This window comes from Ambystoma mexicanum, chromosome 3p (assembly GCF_040938575.1).
Source record: "Ambystoma mexicanum isolate Mex_15411 chromosome 3p, UKY_AmexF1_1, whole genome shotgun sequence".
Classification (NCBI taxonomy): domain Eukaryota; kingdom Metazoa; phylum Chordata; class Amphibia; order Caudata; family Ambystomatidae; genus Ambystoma; species Ambystoma mexicanum.
Genome location: NC_090925.1, coordinates 825,738,407 through 825,758,905, shown reverse-complemented (window position 1 = coordinate 825,758,905; position 20,499 = coordinate 825,738,407).

The window sequence follows — 20,499 nt, the reverse complement described above, 5'->3', positions numbered from 1 at the left end:
GTCACTCTCATCGAAACACGGCCTCCCAACCGCAAGAGACCAGCGGCTCTCGCCAACCACTACCACGACAGCGTCCTAGTCATGCTAGATCAACATGCTCCCTTCAAAAACAAATCTCTGAAACCATTCAAACCCACTAACATCTGGTCCTGCCTCCGCAGACAGAAAGGAGCCCTTGAGCATCTACACAAGAAACACCCCACCCCCAAGAATGCCTCCCTACTCGCCACCACTTCCAAGACCTACAAGACCACTATTTCTGAAACTAAAGCTGCCTCCTATGACAACAGAATTAGCACAGCAGCTCAAACACCAAGGAACTGTTCGCCATCTTGTGCGAACTAGAAAACCCACATGCACAAACTTCCTTAGTTCAGCCTGACAAAGCATGGTGCACCACCATACAAACTGCTCTAACTACCAAAATCAATCTACTCTGTAACAAAATAACAACTAAGAAAGCCCTACTTACTGCCAAACCTACGCACCAATTCATCATAATACTGTCCAATTCTAGCATCCCCCCATCTCCCCTCCGGAGCCAGCCTCTAGCTTCTCTTTTCAACCTGTATCCCAGGCGTCTGTTCTGACTACTATCCAGGCCCTCAAACTTTCCAACTGCAAAGGAGATGCATGCCCTGCTAACATCATAAGGCTCTGCACCCCCAACTTTACCCCTTAATTGCAGAATGTGTTAACTCCTCATTCAATTCATGTGAAATACCCACTACTATTAATGCAGCCCGGGTCACCCCCTTACTTAAAAAAATCCTCCCTGGACCCGATAGTACTGATCAACTACCGGCCCATTACCACAGTACCCTTCCTGCTCAAAATACTAGTACTAGTACTAAAATACTGCTGGCATTGCTTACTTGCAATGCCAGCAATTCCTAGAACAACACTCTCTCCTTGGCGTCAAACAATATGGTTTCCGACCAAAACACAGTACTTTAACAGCCCTTATCGATCTAAAAATGCAAATTGATAGCATTAGAGGTGCTGGCAACGCTGCCATCCTACTCTTCCTAGACCTCTCCGCTGCAATTGACCTCCAGAGCCTTCATTGACAACCACTCAGCCAACCCCATCCCTGTCCCTCTTGGTGTCCCACAAGGCTCTTGCCTTTCCCCAAACCTCGACAACACCTACACTAAAACCCTCTTTGATATACTTAATACCCTAGGCACCACCTACACCAACTTTGCGGACGACATGCAAATTCTCATCCCCCTTTGTGGCAAATAAATTAATGACTCTAACACATTAACAAAGTCTTCTGCATCATTCAGTCTTGTATGGCTACCCATAACCTTTGCCTCAATGATGAGAAGACAGAGTTACTCATCGTAGGCTCACCCACTCGCCTCAAAGCCCTCGACCCCTCTTACGCCTTCTTCACCATTGTCAGCTCTACCAGTCCTGTCCTCAAACATGCTAAAACATTGGGGGTCTACCTTAATGCGGAATTAACCATGACAAGACATGTCAATGCTCTGGCATCTTCCACCTCCCACACCACCAAACGTATCTCATTAAGCAGATAATTCCTGAGCCCCAACAACTGCCTCACGCCCTCCAGAGCCATTATCTTGAGCAACGTAGATTATTGTAATGCCCTATTCAAGGGCACATCCACGTCCAATCTAGCTAAGCTACGGCTGCTTCAAAATAAAGCCCTCCGGGCGGCTCTGGGCACATCATACCACATTTCTGCAACTTAACAAGAAGTCCATTGGCTACCAATAAAAGCACGGATTGACTTCAAAACCTTGACTATAGTGCAACCCTCATATACTTGAATCATTGCATCACAAACAAAGAGCACTGTCGCTCACTCCACTCCTCTGACCAGCTTAGCCTAGCTGTCCCAATCTTTTAACTAGCAAGAGCAGGAGGGGTTTGTTTCAGCATTGCAGCCCCCGCCCTGTGGAACTCCTTGCCTCCACACTTAAGAAATGATCCCTCCTACCCAGCATTGAAGCGACTGTTGAAAACTTGGTTATTCAATAAGTATGACTAACACTTTAAGCATGAACTATCTCCTACTTTGCCCGTACTATTTCTTACTAATTCAATGATCTGGAAAGTTTTTACTCTGTTAGTATCCTGTACAAACGCTGTGATACCTGTCGATGTAGGCGTTACACAAATGTTAAAATAAATTAAATAAATAAATATGCTTTTTCCTGCATTTAAGGCAGTGCTTAAAGAGAGAGGTCTTCGACGATTGGAGCTGCCTTTTCAGGCATAATGGGCAATCTGTATTACTTTTTCCTATGAGAAAAATGGACCTGAATAGGCATGTCTTGCCTCTAACCAGCAACGTTGTATCCCTTTCATGCTTTCTATGTCAGTCAATCAATAACTTTATTTCAGGGCAAGCCCTTAAAAGTACACATTACAGCAAATGTGAGACAAGATACATTTGATTTGTACCAAGTGTGAGGGTTCAGAAATGTGAGGGATACACACGTTACTTTTGAATACTGAACTATTGTAAAACAGCGAAGGAAGCACTTGGTTTGAGGGAGGGTGGTTCTCAAGTTGATTCTGAACACTGAACTAGGGAAAAGCAACACAACTCTAGTATATCAAAGCCAAATGAATGTAACCTTGAAAGTGTGAGTTTGTGGAAAACCCAGCCCCCCGTGGGGGGAGCCTTATTTAAAGTTAATGTCAACAAGCATTGCCCAAGCCAAGAGAAACTGAAACCAAGGCTAACACATTTTAGCCAATATTGCCAACAGCAGATGGGGCTAATTCAAGGTTTGTAAACTCTGAAAGCTGTTCCCGATATTGTATACACCAGCTGGTACAGCTGGGATACACACACATTGCCAAAACCAGGGGAGAAGGCAGGAAGATACCCTATGCCTATAAGTCTTTGGTTGCCTGTGCAATGGAGAAACATGTTATGATGCCTACCCCCGGGCATCCCGATCGAGTCCATCAGCCCTGGGAGCAGGCATCCAGATACTTATTAAAACCCCAACAGCCCCGTCTGGGGGCTGTTTGGATTCAGTCCTGACACCTTAGGCGCCAGGCTCATCATAGAAATCAGTCCTGGCGCCATAGGCGCCAGGCTCATAGACTTTACTTACCTTATGCAGACCATGCTGCAAATGAGTCCAAGCCAACATGAGGCCTGGATGGGACTATTTTATTACAGGGACTATTTTTCACTCGGGTGTGGTTCTGGGGAACTTCTTACCTGGGACTACTTTGCAGGCTATTTAAACCACGCCCGAACAGCAGCCCATGCTTCGTGTTATTCTGCATCCAGCAGCGTAACGCTCACCGTGTCTGCAAGTCAGCATCCAGTCTTCTGCCACGCCCGACTCGAATCCAGAGCTCCTAGACAAAAGGAAAAGAAAGGAGAATAGGTTAGATCACAGACATTATTTGATTCCTTACCTGATTCCGGACCCAGCACAGCTCCGAGACTGGAAAGGACATTATTTCAGCACGCGTCGCTTCGCCAGCAGCAACGCCACGTTATACTCACCAGTCCACCGCATCTTTCGACTCGGCGCTGCCTCCATCCTTTTCTTCGTCGAAACCCAGCACCTGGGGGGAAAACAAAAGGAATAACAAGGTGAGCCGAGAAAACCGACAAAGACAATCTCTTGCCACCATATGTTTACCTGCTTTACCACCGGAGGTATTATCCTTTAATTCGCTGCATCTTCCTATGCTGCACCTATAAAGGGAGAGAAAACAGCAAGTTAAACTCATGCAACCTTTACCGGACAGTGTTTGGTAATGCAGACTCTTACCTGAACGCCATCAGCTGCCTCCAGGCAATATTCTTTTGGACCCAGCTGCAACCTAACGAGGGAATGGAACAAGAGTGAACATCGGACATATTGAACTCTTTGAACTTTATAGACACTGGAGTCAATATTCCTCCGGAACTCCTCCAGTACCTTCAAACCAGTGAAGTAACTGGTATCTACGCGCCCCTGCATGCCATGCAGGATGGAGAGCTCATCATTTAAAAACATAAGGTGAGGTTACCAAGAGGGGATATCGGAGGTGATTAGTGGGGAGAACGAGAACAGTTGGGGGGGTCATCACTAAAGTCCACGGGTGGCTAAATACCTTTCTCCATTTGCAGGAGAATACTTCTACGAGTCCAGCAGACAAGATTAGGCGGGCTTGTCCAGACTGTCATCTCTGCACTACGCATCACGTTGGTGGAGACTGCAGCTGTCCGGGTCCGATCGACGCCCCTGTCAGAACGAGGTGAGCGTAACAAACAAGAGTGGCAAAAAGGCTGCCTTTCTTGAGAAAAAGTATCCAGAAGGAGAGTAGTATCATTTGCAGACGAGCATTAAAGAGCATCAATCTGAACCTTTGTTTCACTGAAAAGTTATTAAAAAGTATTGAAGCTGCAATTTGTTGAATGCTGTGAATCTGTTGTAGCCTCTTGTCAGTTAACATTGACCACAAAAGCATTTGTTGCTGTGAAAAGATGTTCGGGCAGGGGAGTATATCCGGATGGCTAACCTTTGGAGATTATCAGCCTAGAATGGAAGCAGGCCAGGTGGAAGTTGAAGGAGTGCTACAAGGTGGTCCTGACAGAGACACTTTATGTTGCTAGTCGTGCTGGAGGAAGAGCTGTGCAAGGCTGTTAAAGAGAAGTTGTATTTCTTTGAGTTATCAGAGTGGGAAATCATCCTTATTAAGACAATCATTGTTGCTATTGAGAAACTGAGAACTTGTTTAAAGAAGAAGAGACTTATATTTTCTGTGTTGGAACTTTATGTTGACCAGTTGAATTTGCATCAAACTCTTTTGGAACTTTTGTTTTGCGAATCAAGATTTCCTTGTATTCATTCTTGAACTGTGAAGCAGAATCCCGTTTAAACCTGGGAAAGGGGAATTCGGACAGGTTATAAAGAGAGACTGTGATCGCATTTTGAATCCAATCATTGTTGTTTTGAACTGCCATACATTTCCTTATTTATTTGTTATATGTATAAGTGTGAGGGACAGATATCCTTTGTTAGAGTATTTACTTTACTTTATTTCAGGCAGGGAAATCCTCGTCAGTGTAGGGATAGGGAGGCATTCATCCAACCATATATTTTTATATGTAATTTTTTCAGAAAACTTCACAACGTGGTCTACCTCACATTTCTTTTTTTTGTGTTTTCATGCTGTTTATTTAACATTTGACGTTGGGACCCTGCCATTAGAGGGCAGGCCTGAGGCCTCGTTTGGGGTTGGGGAGGGAGGGGTTTCAACCCATGCACAATCACCACACTTGTCTCCTGCAATACCCAACCCAGGATGTAGTGATCTATCCCCTGAGGGTCAGGTTTGCCCGACTCTGGACTCCTCGTTGGCTAGCGAGGGGGACAAAGAATGGTTGGAATCCTTATTGGACGAAAAGCTAAAACCCCTTCAGTTGTTGTTGGCTTCCATGCGGGGGCTAAAGGAGGACGTACTTAATACCCTAGCAATTATGGATGACTCCATTAAAGCAATTGCTCTTAAACTGTGTGACCTGATAAAAACGGGGGATGAGATGGGGGCTGTGGCGGGGCCATGCGGTTCCGGGGTGTTCCCAAAGGGGGAGCAGCTAAATCATTGTGACATGGTTGTGGAAGCACAATGTAGGATGGTGAAGTGGTAGTGGAGAACCTGGTAGAGGCCACGGGTAAGGCGTGTGGGCTTAGGCAGCCTATTAGGATAGAGGACCCTGAGAGTACAGCCTCAGTACTGGTTCAAGGGACCCAGACATTATTGAATTTACCACCTGAAGCAGCCCCGTATGTGGGGGTAATTACAGGCCTTCCGGGGCTTTCTAAGGGTAGTTTCGAATCAACCCTCTCTTTAATAAACAAGGCATCGCACTGGATTAATTCCAACCTGATGGGGCCCAAGATAAACCCAACAATGATCCGTATGGCTAGAAGAGTGGGCTGGGTTGGAAATCGGCTTAAAGACCTCGCTGGGGATTGTGTTGTGGTGACCCTTTCAGATACACTAATAGTAAACCACCTTCTGAACTCTAACCTGGCCCGGGGATTAAAACCAAATGGAAACAGTTTTATCAGCAATTTGCTCCCATTGGACTATTTTTATGTGAGAACAGGGGGGCAGGTACAGCATGGCCAGGTTTTGGGTAGAAGAGGGGGCGGGAGTATTGCCCCAAATGGAAGCACCCTTGCCCGATCAACCCAAAATAAAGATATGGGGGAAGGTTGGAGTACCATCGCATTGAAGAGGATGCCAAACCCTGGGAGAGAGAAGGTTTTATCTAGCTGTACCCTTCTAGCCAACCAGTATGAGATCTTAACCTCATGTGAAGACGTAAATTGACTACAGGATGTACCAGGGGGTAGTGAGCCTCAGGTGTCTAGCCCAGTATTAGAGCAGTTAGTTTCCACCCGGCCGCAGAGCGGTTCGGTTACTATGACCACCGAACTACGTATGCTTTCTTGGAACATAACGGGTTCGTATGATGCTTGGGCCTGTGGTTGACCTTTTGCAAGTTAACACTGTGGTTTTACTACAGGAAACCTGGGCTTTGCTACCTCCGCAACTTGACGGCTTTACATCTTTTGATATTCCAGCCAAAAAAAGGGCTAGAGGCTGTTGTTTTGGGGGCCTCTGTACCCTCATAAAATCCTCACTTAAATGCAGGATCAAGGTGATACCCACAGGACTAGCTAGACTTCTTACAGGTGGTTTCTCTCTCGACAACTAAAGGCAAAGCAATATGCATAATAAACTTCTACAACAGCCTGCATATATCCGAGACAGATAAACTATCAAAAGTTAAGGCGTTTTTGGATTTTAATGTTAAAATGGGAGTGGGAACCTCCAAGGATGCTTCGGACCTATGGGAGGACCGGTTAGTGAACATCCCGTCACCCTGTACGAGAGATGTGAGAGTGAGTCATAAGGGCCTGAAGTTGAGCTTGTGGCTGAATGAATGGGGCCTACGTGCTGTCAACGGTTGTCTAGCTCCGGATATACCGGGGGAGGTCACCTTTAACAATCATTTGGGCTCCTCCACAATAGACTATTTCTGCATATCTGTAAGACTCTGGGAGTGTTTAGTAAGCTTTGAGGTGATCGCTGATGTTCATAGCGATCACCATCCTATTTGCTTGACCTTAAATGACGTGCTGGGGGTGGGGGTTCCTAAGGTCATTGCCCCGTGTCCATCGTTGGGCACCGTCGTTGGCTCCCGTAGAATTAAATGGGGGACCATATTAGAAGAAGATCTACATGTAAAGGTAATAAGGGAAAAGGAACCCCTACTGTTGGACATATTGGGGAATAACTTACCAGCTGGGGTGGTGGTCGCCAAATTTGTAGAACTGGTGGCCGCCTTTAAAGCAGAATTCACGACCACTTTTAAGGTTAAGGGAAAAACATCCAAGAAGGGGTGGTTTGATCGGGCCTGTAAAGAGGCCAAAAAACCCTACTCTTGAGATTTAAGGACCCTACATCTAGCAGAAAGGTGATAGCTCTCACAAGATCTGTATATAAAGGAGAAATAACAAGAAGAAAACATGAAATTGAAGGGGCGGCCTGGGAGGGCGTCCTATCTGCTGTCAAGAGCGGAGATCAGAAAGCATTCTGGGAATTTGTAAAGGGTGATTCTGTGGGGTGTGGGTCTAATCAGGGCAGTGGGACTTATGTGGAGGAGAGGGCCTGGTTAAAACACTTTGGTAGCCTGTTTGGGGCAGGAGCTATAGAAGCTGGTGTCGAACTAGCTGCTTCGGTCCTAAAATTCGAGATCGAGGAGATCAGAAAGGCCATTAAATTGCAAGCCCATAACAGGGCTCCGGGACCGGATATGATCCCATCCGATATATTTAAGAACTTTTTGGATTTGTGGGCACCATTACTCATGGTAGTATTTAATGCATGTATGCTATCAGGGAATTATCCACCGTCATGGAAAAGGGCCATTATTTTCCCAATCTTCAAAAAAGGAGATATGGGCAGTCCAAGTGCTTATAGACCGATCTTCCTATTAGACTCCTCTTTCAAGATCTTCGGGAGAATCTTATTGGCCCGTATTGAGTCTTGGTTAGGAGAGGCTAAGATCCTTTCCGACATTCAATTCGGTTTCCGCCCAGGGGTTGGCACAATGGAACAGAGTTTGAATCTTTATCTTCTGGTGGCCAACTCGGTCTTTTGCAGGGGAGAGGTTTTTTATCTGGCCTGTATGGACTTCAGCACTGCCTTTGATAAGGTAGATAGGGTGAAACTGTGGGCCGTGCTCGGATCCATGGGATGCCGGGGGACATCTTGAAGGTATTGGTCGAGCTACACACGGATAATGAGGCTTGTGTACGCAGTGGCTCAGGGGGACACTGCACGGCCTGCTTTAGGGTGGGGTGTGGTGTCCGGCAGGGCTGCATGCTAGCACCTATATGTTTCTGCCTCTATATTAATGGTTTATCACCTGAACTTATCATTATATTGGCTGACTTTTTGGTGCTGGGGGGCCGGGGTTTCCCAGTTTTAGCATATGCGGACGATACCGTCCTGCTAGCAAGAACCCCCAGAGCGTTACAGGCCTTGATTAACGCATATACAACCTTTATGTGTAATCTAGGTCTAAAAATCAACTCCAAGAAATCAGCAGTGATGGCCTGTTCGGGCAGAAAAAGGCCAGTGGCAATGAAACCAATGCTATGTGCCGGAGATATTATACCACGTGTCAAGGCCTTTGACTACCTGGGCATCAGTTTTTCTGAAGCCTTGAATGGTAGAACCCATGTGGACAAACAATCGGCCAAAATGAGCCAACAAATTGGGGGAATTTTTCATTTTATGTTGAGATGTAAGGGCCAGCCCTTAGAAGCAATTACTAAGATTTATGGTGCCCAAACATTGGCCGTCACCATGTATGGTGCCCCTATATGGGGCTTTACAAAAGTTGGGGATATCCAAGTAAAGGAAAATAAATTCTTCAGACAGCTGCTGGGGCTTCCGAACTCTGCAGCGTGCATCTCCATACATAGAGGACTGGGAATGGAGTTCTGGGAGGATCTATGGGCGTTGGCTCCAGTGGCGTCGCTAGGGTGGGGCCTGGGGGGGCCAAGGCCCCCCCTGTGAAACCCTGTGCCCCCCCTTATGCCCCCCCTACCTAACACTAGCAGTGACCATGCTCTCCCCCTACTTTTGTCTGTGCCCCCCCTACTTTTGCCTTTGGCCCCCTCTGTGCCCCTCCTAAATTTGATTCCTGGTGACGCCACTGGTTGGCTCCGATCTTATTTTGGATTCGATTGTGGGCCAACGAACTTGCATCCCTCTGCCACTTTATTATTCGAACCACGGTGGGCAAAGTGGGCAGGCAAAAAATTCTTTTACTTGCATATATATCCAAAGTTCTCGGGGAGGCCTACCTTAGCGATCTTTTTCCACCAGTCTCACTCATCAAGAGTGAGGGGTCTAGTTATAAAACTGTGGGCCAAGAGACCATAGTAAGGAAAAGAACACTTCGGGAACACGGCAATAATTGTGATGATTACCACTCTATGATTAGTAGGCCCTCGGGGATCCAACCCTATTTAACATGGAGCCCATACAAAAAGGATAGGTGGCTTATCACAAGGGCACGTTTTGACTCCCTCCTCCTGCAAGCAACTACAGCTGGGTAGAAGGGAATCAAACACGGGACAGGCTGTCCGGTTTGTGGAGATCAGCGGAAAGACTTGGCTCATTTCATGTTCTTTTGCCCGGGGTACGCAGGAATCCGAAGGGCAACTTTGCTACCCGCCCTAAGGAAAACCAAGATACGCCATCATAAAGCTGCACTTATCTTTTTACTTAGTGCTGACTGTGTTTTTACAGCATGGGCATTGCTTACATTTCTAAAAAGAGCATGGTACTTTAGGAAAAATTGGCTCAGGCTCCAGGAGGACGAAAGCAAATTATGAACCATCGTTATAGTGGATATACCTTGTACACTGACTTTTATTGTGCCCCTGTTTAAATAGGATTTTACAAATTAATGAATGTGAATTTGCTATTGCTCAATTTTATCTGCATGTTTTATTTTAACCTCACAATTACTAGTCTTTAGGAATTGTACATTTTTACGGATTGTATGTATTTGTTTATCAACTGATTGTTTGATGAATTTATTTTAAAATTCGAATAAACATGTCTGACTGACTGAGAGTATTTACTTTACTTTATTTTAGGCAGGGAAATCCTCGTCAGTGTAGGGATAGGGAGGCATTCATCCAACCATATATTTTTACATGTAATTTGTTGAGAAAACTTCACAACGTGGTCTACCTCACATTTCTTTTTTTTGTGTGTTCATGCTGTTTATTTAACATTTTAAAGAATAAGTAATAAACAGCAGTGTGAATTCAATGCAATACTCTACAATACTACAAAATTCACACCATGTGAAGGGCACACCGAGAACCACAATTCAACTAATCCATATATAATAAATAGAAACCCATCCCAACAAACAGACAAAACTAACATAAAAATACAAACAAATTATGTGTGTATATATATATATATATATATATATATATATATATATATATATATATATATATAGCCAGTCATGCACAAACATATAGTTAAGAACCATCAAACAATCAATCACCAGATTCACCATATAAATCATTGAAGAATGGCCAAATATTGACAAAGTCATCATAGCAATATCTTCTTTTAAACATCACCTTTTCATATGTGGAAGGTACAACTAACTCACTCAACCAAGTATCAATTTGTGGCTTTTTCCTGGTTTTCCATACTTTTAGTATCTGTTTTTGTGCAACTACCAACGCTCTGACAACCCACATCCTCAGATAATAGTGCACTCCCATATAACATCTACTCTGCCTCAGTAATGTGTATTTGGAGCACCTCAAAACCTCAGTATTCACAACCAATTCAATTCAATCTGATCAATGATTTCTCTCCAAAACAACATAACTCTCAAACATCCCCTTAACATGCGTAGAAGGTTTCCTCCCCCTTCCCCACAACCCCAACAGAGTCCATCATCTTGGAGACCTAGCAATTGCTTTCTCTCCGGTGTCCAGTATAACATACATATACAGTTTTGTCCTATCAACCTCAGTTTGAGATCCAATTTCATCATGGTCACTTCTTTAGATATCTTTTCCTACTCACATTCCGAAAATTCACAATGCATTTCAACTAACCATTTTGACCTTAAGCGCTCCCAACCTTCAACTACCTCCGACGAAACCGGCATGAGCTTAAGAAAACTCGATACCATCCTAGGTGGGCAGTCATAAATCTAAAAAAAGACCTGCGGCCTCATTACAAGTCAGGCGGAATGGGTTAACAGGGTCCGCTAATGGATGCGGACCCGTTTTTCCCATTCCGCCTGAGTAGGAGGTCCCCTCACGGGAACCGGTAAACCAGGCGTCCTTACCAGGTCGTAATCGGCCTGTTGTTAGCTTCCTCTCCTATTCCCATTGAGCTCTATGGGGGCTTGAATGGAAATGGGGAAGGTCCGGGCCCGGGTTTCGCTGATGGAGGAATTCCGGGCCCTCCAAACTCGGAATGGCCCAGTAATTCCCCATTCAGGGAACCCAGACCCGGTTTTGGAGGCAGCCATGCCGCCAATAGCGGCATGGCTACCGCCAAACCCGTAATGAGGCCCCTGGTCTATCAGCCAAAGGATTATTAGACATATCTATCTTTTGACTCAACAAGGATTTCAATTATTTAAATCTCTGTCTTTCTCTATTCACTGGTCCATATTGTGTCTGCAATCTCTCAAAGTTAATGATCTGATCCATTTCAAGAACATCACCTATGTTCACTATACACTTCAATATCCAACTCCTCCAATACAATAATGTATTATTTAATTGAAGAGCCGGATTATTCCACAAAGACGTCTCCTTATGTAACCAGATGATCTGCTCATTCTTAATCAACCACGCTAACAGTGCATCACTGGTCATCTTAATACTAGGCCAGAAAGGAATAGCTCTTTGCATTTTACACATAGTATAAACACCCGCAAGTCAGAAAGGAGATATTGCTCATGTCTCCTTAGCCATCCAAATCTGTCTGTTCACACCAGTCTGATCATAATATAAAGCAGCCTTCTTTAGTGCAACCCCCCTATAATATTTACCAAGATCCAGATATCCAAACCCCCAATTTTGACATCACGGGGTAAGACATATTAAGGAATTTGTTTTGTTTTCTTATCTTCCCTTTAAAGACTTTATCCTTTTCAACAGCTGTTTTGAAAAAGGCAAGGTTAATGATTGAATAACAGACAACTTTTGGTAACAATGTCATATTTAATGCGCTAATCTTTCCCCATGTGTCCAAAGAAATATGTTTCCACTTAACAATATCTTTTCTAATATCTTTAATCACCCTCTCAACAATCTTTTTCAAATCTCTTATCAAAGTTATCCCTAAGTAAGTAACTCTCTCACCTGACCACTTACAATTCCATTCCTCAATATAAATCATTGAAATGGTGTCAGTTAACAGAAAAAGTTCACATTTTGACCAATTAGTCTTGTGGCCAGACAGCATCACAATTTCATTAAAAATATTCCTCAAACGCAGACACGACACCTGAGGTTGCACAAGCACAGCCACTAAATCACCTGCATATTCTAACACCCTAATTTCGACTGGTGCTATTCTCAATCCACAAAAAAACACATCTTGACGAATGAGTGTTATCAGTGGCTCAAGAGCAATATTGAAAAGAAGCTGTGACAAAGGACAACCATGTCGCATACCTCTATATAACCTCTGAAATGATACCGATAGCCCAAATGCTGGCTGAAGCCCCATTATGCAGGCAATCGATCATATTCACAAAATTATCAATTAACCCTATCGATTGATGTCTCTGCGTCCAAATAAATTTAACGCTGCTTGCGAATGTATGCTATATTTATTTTCTATCATATTAATAATGGACCTAATATTATCATCTCCATATCGTTGACTAATAAACCCAGACTGAGAAGTGTGAATCAACTCTCCGATAAAGCCACTCAACCTATTTGTGGATATGGACATTCTTGCGAAGATATATGCCTTTAGCAGGGAAATTGGGCGATAGTTCTCGCATTTAGTATGATCTTTACCTGGCATAGGGATTAGTGTTATTAAGCTTTTTTCATACCTACACACAATTCACCCCTTGCCAGCAAAAATGTATGGACTTTACACAAAACTGGAGAAAGTTTGTCTACAAATGACCTATACAATTCTGCAGGCAAACCGTCAAGGCCAAGTGATTTGTCTACCTTTAATTGAGCAATGCCCGTACTAATTTCAATCTCTAAAATGTGTCCTTCCAGCTGTAAACAATTAGTCTCCGACAATATTTGCAGCTCAATCTTCACGATGTACAAGTCCAAGTCATCATGTGTCGGAAATATGGTTTCAGAGTAAAGAAATTCATATTAGGATTTAAAGCATCCACAGATCTCTTCATTTGTCAAAACTGACCCACCTTCAGCATTAAAAATATTCCTAATTACTGCCCTATTTGAATAGCCTTTGAGTTTCCTAGCCAAGAGTCAACCCCCTATTTCACCATTCTGTCAAAACACTTGCCTGGTATAAAAGAAACCTTTTTCTGTTTGTTGGTCAATTTTTATAATTGAAAAATTCCTTCAGTCTACACAATTCAAGTTTATCTTCATCATCTTTAGAAATTACATAATGTCTCGGAAATGTAGCCACCGTGGTTTCTGGTTGCTTAATCTCTGCTACTGTATGTTTCCTGACATGAGCTGTCTGACTAATCAGTTCCCATCTTATTGCTGCTTTAAAGAAGTCCCATACAATACTGATGTCTACGGAACCAAGATTCTCAATAAAAAGTCTCTCAATGTAATTCCTTACATTTTGTTCAACTACTTCATCACTCAAAATACATGTATTTAATTTCCACCTCCAATAACCCTGACTCTTTTTTCATACAGTAAATTTCTTTCGAACACTAGCGTGGTCTGAAATATTCCTGTGCCTGCTTCCAATACGCGAGTTGGGACAGATCGCTCCTGAGTCACTGACTACTTGTGAACTCACCGGATCAGGCGTGCGCCTCCGTTCACCTCGCCGCTCACAGGACTTCTGCTGTTGTGGCTACTCTCGACCCGGTAAAATGCTTTGGTTAGTCTGCCTTCGCCCATGCAACTTCCAATAAGAGCTGCTCTTGCTCCTGAGGCTCTGTTGAGTATGCCGGCCACCAGAGACAGTCTTGAGGCCCTCGGATGCACGCCAGCCACCTCAGACAGCATCCTGCACGCTTCCCTCTGCAGATCAGGTCACAAGGGGGAAAGCTTTCCTCCTGCATGCTTCCCGCTGTGAGACCTCTGAACTTCAGATTTCTGGGGGCACAGAAACATTCAGAACTGGCAGCTAAAATCTGCAAAGCAATGGTTCTGGGGGCCTTTCTCTCCTCCAGCTTCTGTCTGGGCTCCCAGCACGAACCACACTGCTTCTGCTTGTGACTTCCTCTACTCTTCACCAACAATGCCAACTTTATTGCCTGCACCCAAAGGGTCCTTTTAATCCTCTCAGTCTCCCTCAGGTGTGGGTCATCTGCATTAATGAGCTGATCACTCCTGCAACATTGTGCCTCTTCGCCCCAGTTCTTAGGGAATTATGCGACTTGAAGTCCTTAAGGGAAAAAATAGGTTTTCTTCTTTCTGTAGTTTTACAACTCAACCCAGTTTGTTCCTTACAACATTCCTTTTTCTTAATACTCTATTTTTGCATTTTGTCAACACAGAAGCCAACACCAACAGACAACAAGGAGTCCAGACCCACAGTGACCCACCCTTCGCTTGATCCAGCGAGTCATAATAATATACATTACAAGTGTTCTGGCGAAATCATTATACAAATACTTATTCACTCGCAGTAAGCAGGTATTGAACATACGGAGCCCGAACATCTGGCGGGGGCGGGTATGCAATGAAAGAGTCAGAATTAATGTTATCTCCATATCATGAGAATATTCAATGTCCCGCAACCACATTTGAGCACTAGGCGGGCGTCCCCTCCCCCAGGACATCGCCACCCTCCTACAAGCCGCCACCAGGAGCAACCCTGCCAGGCATCTAGCCCCTCGGGACAAGGACTTAGTACATCCCAGGAGCGCCACCAGGGGACCAGGCTCTATCCGTTCCCCTTCCCCAGGACATCACCACCCTCCTACAAGCCACCACCAGGAGCAACCCTGCCAGGCATCTAGCCCCTCAAAACAAGAAGTGCCACCAGAGGATCAGGCTCTATCCGTTCCCCAATCTGGGGAGAGCGTTCACTGTGTTTTGTGCCCATAGCTCGCTGTTCCTATCCCCGTTTGCCAGGTAAGTCCTCTGATCGCCCCCACTTCCAAGATGGCCCATGTCAGTGACTTTTTCAATAAAGCACACAATAGCAAACGCCATCTCTATACTCACAAATGTATTTTGGATTGTTACTCTACCACTCACAGTTTAAAACATTGCTTGCACCCGACATCTGATCTAGTATTGACAGTCTGGAAGCACCCACCTCTAATATCCCGCAGGTGCTAATACTTCCATCTGAGAAGAGCCTTACTATAGAAATTCATCATGCACCAACATTGTAGACAACACCACCCACAAAATTACTGGAGTGCAATAATCAGACAAAGAGGATATCTTTTTGAAACCCTCATTTCTGAACATGGCACTCCTCAGTACATGCTCCTTAGGACAGCATGGAGCAGAGGTAGAAGATTAGTTCAGTACCTCCAATCTTGGTATATTGGGCATTACTGAGGCATGGTTGAGTGACATAACCAATCATGCCACTTCCCTGGAGTCCCACAAGATTATAAAAACCTCATATGGTTGTATTGACCAGAGGCGTGGAGGGGGTCGCAATCCTCAATAGAAAACAATGGGACTGTCAAGTGGTAGAGCATCCAGGACTGGCAGGTTGTGAAAGCCTACTTATTAAGGTAAAAATGAAATCCCAACGTCTCTATCAGAATTCTTACCGTCTACAGACCACCCAAGGGCATGCTGTCATTTGAAGAGCAGTTCTTGGCTCTTCTTAACAGTATAACGAAACCTAAGTCACCCATCATTATCTTCTTGGACTTTAACTATTGGGCTGAAGATAACCGAGATAAGCCAGCCAATTTGCTTTTGACAGTCCTTAACACCGTTGGTTATACCCACAGTATCACAGAACCAGCACATAGGGATGCCCACACTTTTGACTGGGTCCTTAGTCATCAGTAAAACATTCTGAACACCATTTCCTCCAGCTGCCCATGGTCTGACCATTTCATGGTTAATTTCATGGTGTGTCTCCCTGGAACGCTGGTTCGCCTGGACAAGCTGTTAAGAAAAGGTGTTGCAATCTTACAAATGTATCTAAATCTGCATTTTATTCACTATTGGAACCCAAACTGCTTTCACCAGATTCATTTGAACATGTCACATCCCTTTTTATTTTTCCTCTGCCATCTCCTCTGTTATTGAGGTATTATCCACAGAAAAAGAAATAACAAATTAAACCACAAACTCTAAAACACCTGGTTTAATGATGACATTCTTCAGTTTAGACTGGAGAAAAGGGCTCTGAAAGAGAATGACATGGAAACCCATCACCCTTGACCCTACCCAATTATAAAAAATCTGTCAAGAATTTTAAAAATGCCATCATTGAGCCAAATCAAAAGATTTCAACAGTAGAATTAACAACGCTAAATCCAGTTCTGGGGAACTGTTCAAAATCTTGAAGGAAGTTGAAGGCAAGAGCGTTGATAACTCTAATATCAAATGAGACTCTGCCTGGTGCCAAACAATCCAGGAGGAATTTTCTAATAAAATTCAGGGCCACCAGGAGGCTATTCGCACATGCCCTGATGGAACAAAACCACCTACTGCTTCCAACTCTGATCTTTTGACACCCGATTTCAACTTTAGACAATGTTCTGGAGCAGAGTCTCACACACCCAAGTGCTTGGAGGTTGTGGTTGCGTTGGAAGGTGGGCCGCCGCCATTGATCTGCTCATTACGCTTCCCCCGCGTTCCTCAGGCGTGGTCTAGTGTTTCTTTCTCTTTGCATTGACTGGCGTTGCAGGGGCTTAATACCACTTCGCCCCGCGAACCAGCGCGTTGCAACTGCAGTGTTCCTTTCTTGCGACCTCAACGCTAGTGTTTTCCGTGTGTCCTTTCCGTCTGCTAACGCAGACCCTACAATACCCTACCTACTGTTTCTTCTTGTCTTACTGTTCTTTCCGCGCACCTTCGCGGCTCCTGCTCCTCGCTTCCTTTCTTTCTTCCTGCTCTGACTCTGAGCAAGGATTTCTCCATGTACGCTCGAGTATGCTTCTCTCTTTCTCCTTCGCTTCGGTCGGCTTCTCTTTCTCTCTCTAGTTGATTCGGATCAGTTCCAGGCTTAGGAGTTTATCATTTACTATTTCTCTCTTGTTGAGTACTCCATTTCACCGCCTTATTATTATTTGGATCCTGCTTTGTTCTACTACACTTCGTGGTACATCCACACTTGTGTTTTTTTGTGCCGCCAGGCTTTTTCCCCATTCCGGCTGTCCCGGAAGGGAAGCCACTAGAGAGCAGTCAATTCATTACCTGCCACTGTGGCTTTGTCCCGGGGCCAGCCTGTTACTCACCGGTGAGATGAGTGCATGGAACCGGGGAGTATCCAAGACCCAGGAAGTTGCTTGAAAAGCTTTGGGTAGGGCCTCTACCCAAGCCTCCTCTCTGTGAGGGAATAAGACCTTCAAAATGATATGACCACTTGCTGTATTTAACCAGACAAGGGGACTGATCACCCAGAAGGGCGGGGAGAAAGCGCACCGCCACGAACCAGGCTGTAAAGGAAGAACAACAAGAGAGTAATACGAAGGTAACAGTTGTCCCCTGTAAGCCTTACTAGCTGATGGAATACCTGGGCTTTTTCCCCCCGTAGGATAGAAGAACAGCACAACCCGGGAATCACCTAGGAATATAACAAGACTTAGTATCTAACTGGCTTAAACTATGACACAATTCAAGAGGTGGACAGGATCTTACCAGTGGAGAATGAATGGAGGAGTTGAGTAGTTTAGAACACAATGACAGGGATAAAATAAGAAAAAGGAAATGTTAGTAGTAGGATGCTAATACCCGGGCGGCACGAGAGTCGCACTGGATTCGGGATGGTGCACAGCTGCAGAGCGTCCTTGAGTGCACGGATTAAACAGGTGCATTCCAAATGTTCCGTTTGTGAAGCAAAAAGTCTTACCACTGATGAACGAAGAATGATGATAACAACCAGTCGGGATGGTAGTTCCAGGGAAGGTAAGTGGAAGGCAGGTAAGGTCTGGCGCGATGCAGAACAACCAGTCGGGATGGCTATTCCTGAGATAGGTAAGTCGAAGGCAGGCAAGGTCTGGTACACTAGCGGACAGGGACTATGGCAAAAGCGCGTAGAAAAGAAGTCCAGCAGAAAATCGGTTTTCGGTACACAGGCAGGCAATAACAAAGACAAACTTTTTGCTAGCGGGGTCCGTGAAGCAAAAACAGGTTCGGTACACGGGAAGGCAGTTCAATAAGGGTATTCCAAAAATAGAGGGTCCAGTAAACAGTCCGAGTCGAATCCGTAAGAACAAGGAGGTTTAGCAATTGAAGATGGAACTTCTAAATGCCGGGAGTAGCTGTAAACAGAAGCGGCGCCCTGGCTGCCTCCATGGACTACATCAGTGAGAGAGGCGGGGCAAGCCAATGCGAGGCTCTACCGGCAGACTACCGTACGGAGCCAGGTTTTCTGGGGAATGTAGTTTCCGATTTGCTAACTTCCACGGCAGCTGCCATCGTGCATGAAATGGGGCAGCATAATGCCGAATTCTTTTGGGGAGCGCTACAAATCTCCCCTTCATTCTGGTAGTTGCACTAGGAAGTCGAAGTGCTAGAGGTGCAGGTGGCTGGGTTTTGCACACAGAGGGGGGTGAACGACGACCCATAACAGCATCCGCCCCCAAAGACGGCGGCAACCCCTTGCGGGCATGGAAACGACGCAGGAGTACAGGTGAGTGGATATTACACAAGGGTTCCCAAGACCTATCCTCAGGACCGTACCCCTTCCAATCGACCAGATAAAAGGGCCGACCCCTGCGGAGTTGGAAGTCCAATATATCAGCAACCTCATATTCATCTTCGCCATCCACGCGAATAGCGCAAGGTCGCGTAGGTAGGTGCGTGGAAGGAAGGCAAGGCTTGAGGAGACTGACGTGGAAAACAGGATGCAGTTTCCATGAAGTTGGCAAAGAAAGACGCATTACCACAGGATTCAAAACCTCCGTAATGGGAAAAGGACCCACAAACTTCGGTAGCAGCATACGTTTGCCAGGAATACGTAGATTACGTGTAGACAGCCAAACCTTCATGCCCACTTTGTTTTCAGGAGCTGCAGTCCTATGCCGATCAGCGTATCTTTTCGCTCTCTCCTGCGCAAGTAGAAGATGGGATCGAACTCCCCTACGGACTGAGTCCAATTCTCTTACACAAGCCTGAGCGGCCGGGTTGTCAATGGGGAGTGCCGGATCCAAGGGCAAAGAACGTGGATGGAATCCATACAAGGCAAAAAACGGTGATACACCCGAGGCACAGTGTACCGAATTATTGTAGGCAAATTCGGCAGGGGCGAGCGTCTCTAACCAGGTAGACTGAAAATGGAGACACAGGCATCGGAGGAACTGTTCCAGAGTGGCGTTAGCCCTCTCAGTCTGTCCATCGGTTTGTGGATGGTATGCAGAGCTGAAACGATCGTCAATGTGCAGTGAAGAAGTCAAAGCCCTCCAAAAGCGAGAAGTAAACTGAGGGCCGCGGTCCGAAACTATGATAGAGGGAAGTCCAAAGAAACGAAAGACATGCTTGAGAAACAAAGAAGCCAGGACGGGGGCCGAAGGTAACCCCGAGCAGGGAACAAACAGAGCCATCTTGGAGAAGTAGTCGATGACAACCCAGACGGTATCATAACCGCTTAGAGGAGGCAGATCCACGATGAAATCCATGGAAACCATATACCATGGTTTATGTGGCACCGGAAGGGGTCGCAAAAGGCCCACAGACTTGGATCTCGAGACTTTGCATTGAGCACACACTGAGCAAGAGGCCACGTAATCGATGATATCCCTGGACATCGACGGCCACCAAGCCCAACGGCGCAGTGCCTCCAACGTCTTTTGCTGCCCCGGATGGGCCGCCATCAAGGAATCGTGTGACCAGGCTAAAGCTCGAAGACGTGCTTCTCCAGGAGGTATAAAGAGACGACCCTGGATATAAGGCAAGCCTTGTACGATGTCGAGATTTAATGATTCACATTCCTCATCATTTGAGGTCACCCAAGATGATATAAGGGCACGGAGCGAAGGCTGAGGAGTGCAGGCACAAACCACCCTTTCAGGTAACAGCAGGGGACGATCAGCCTTAGAAACACAGGAACCGTGGGATAACCTTGAAAGAGCGTCAGCACAGGCAT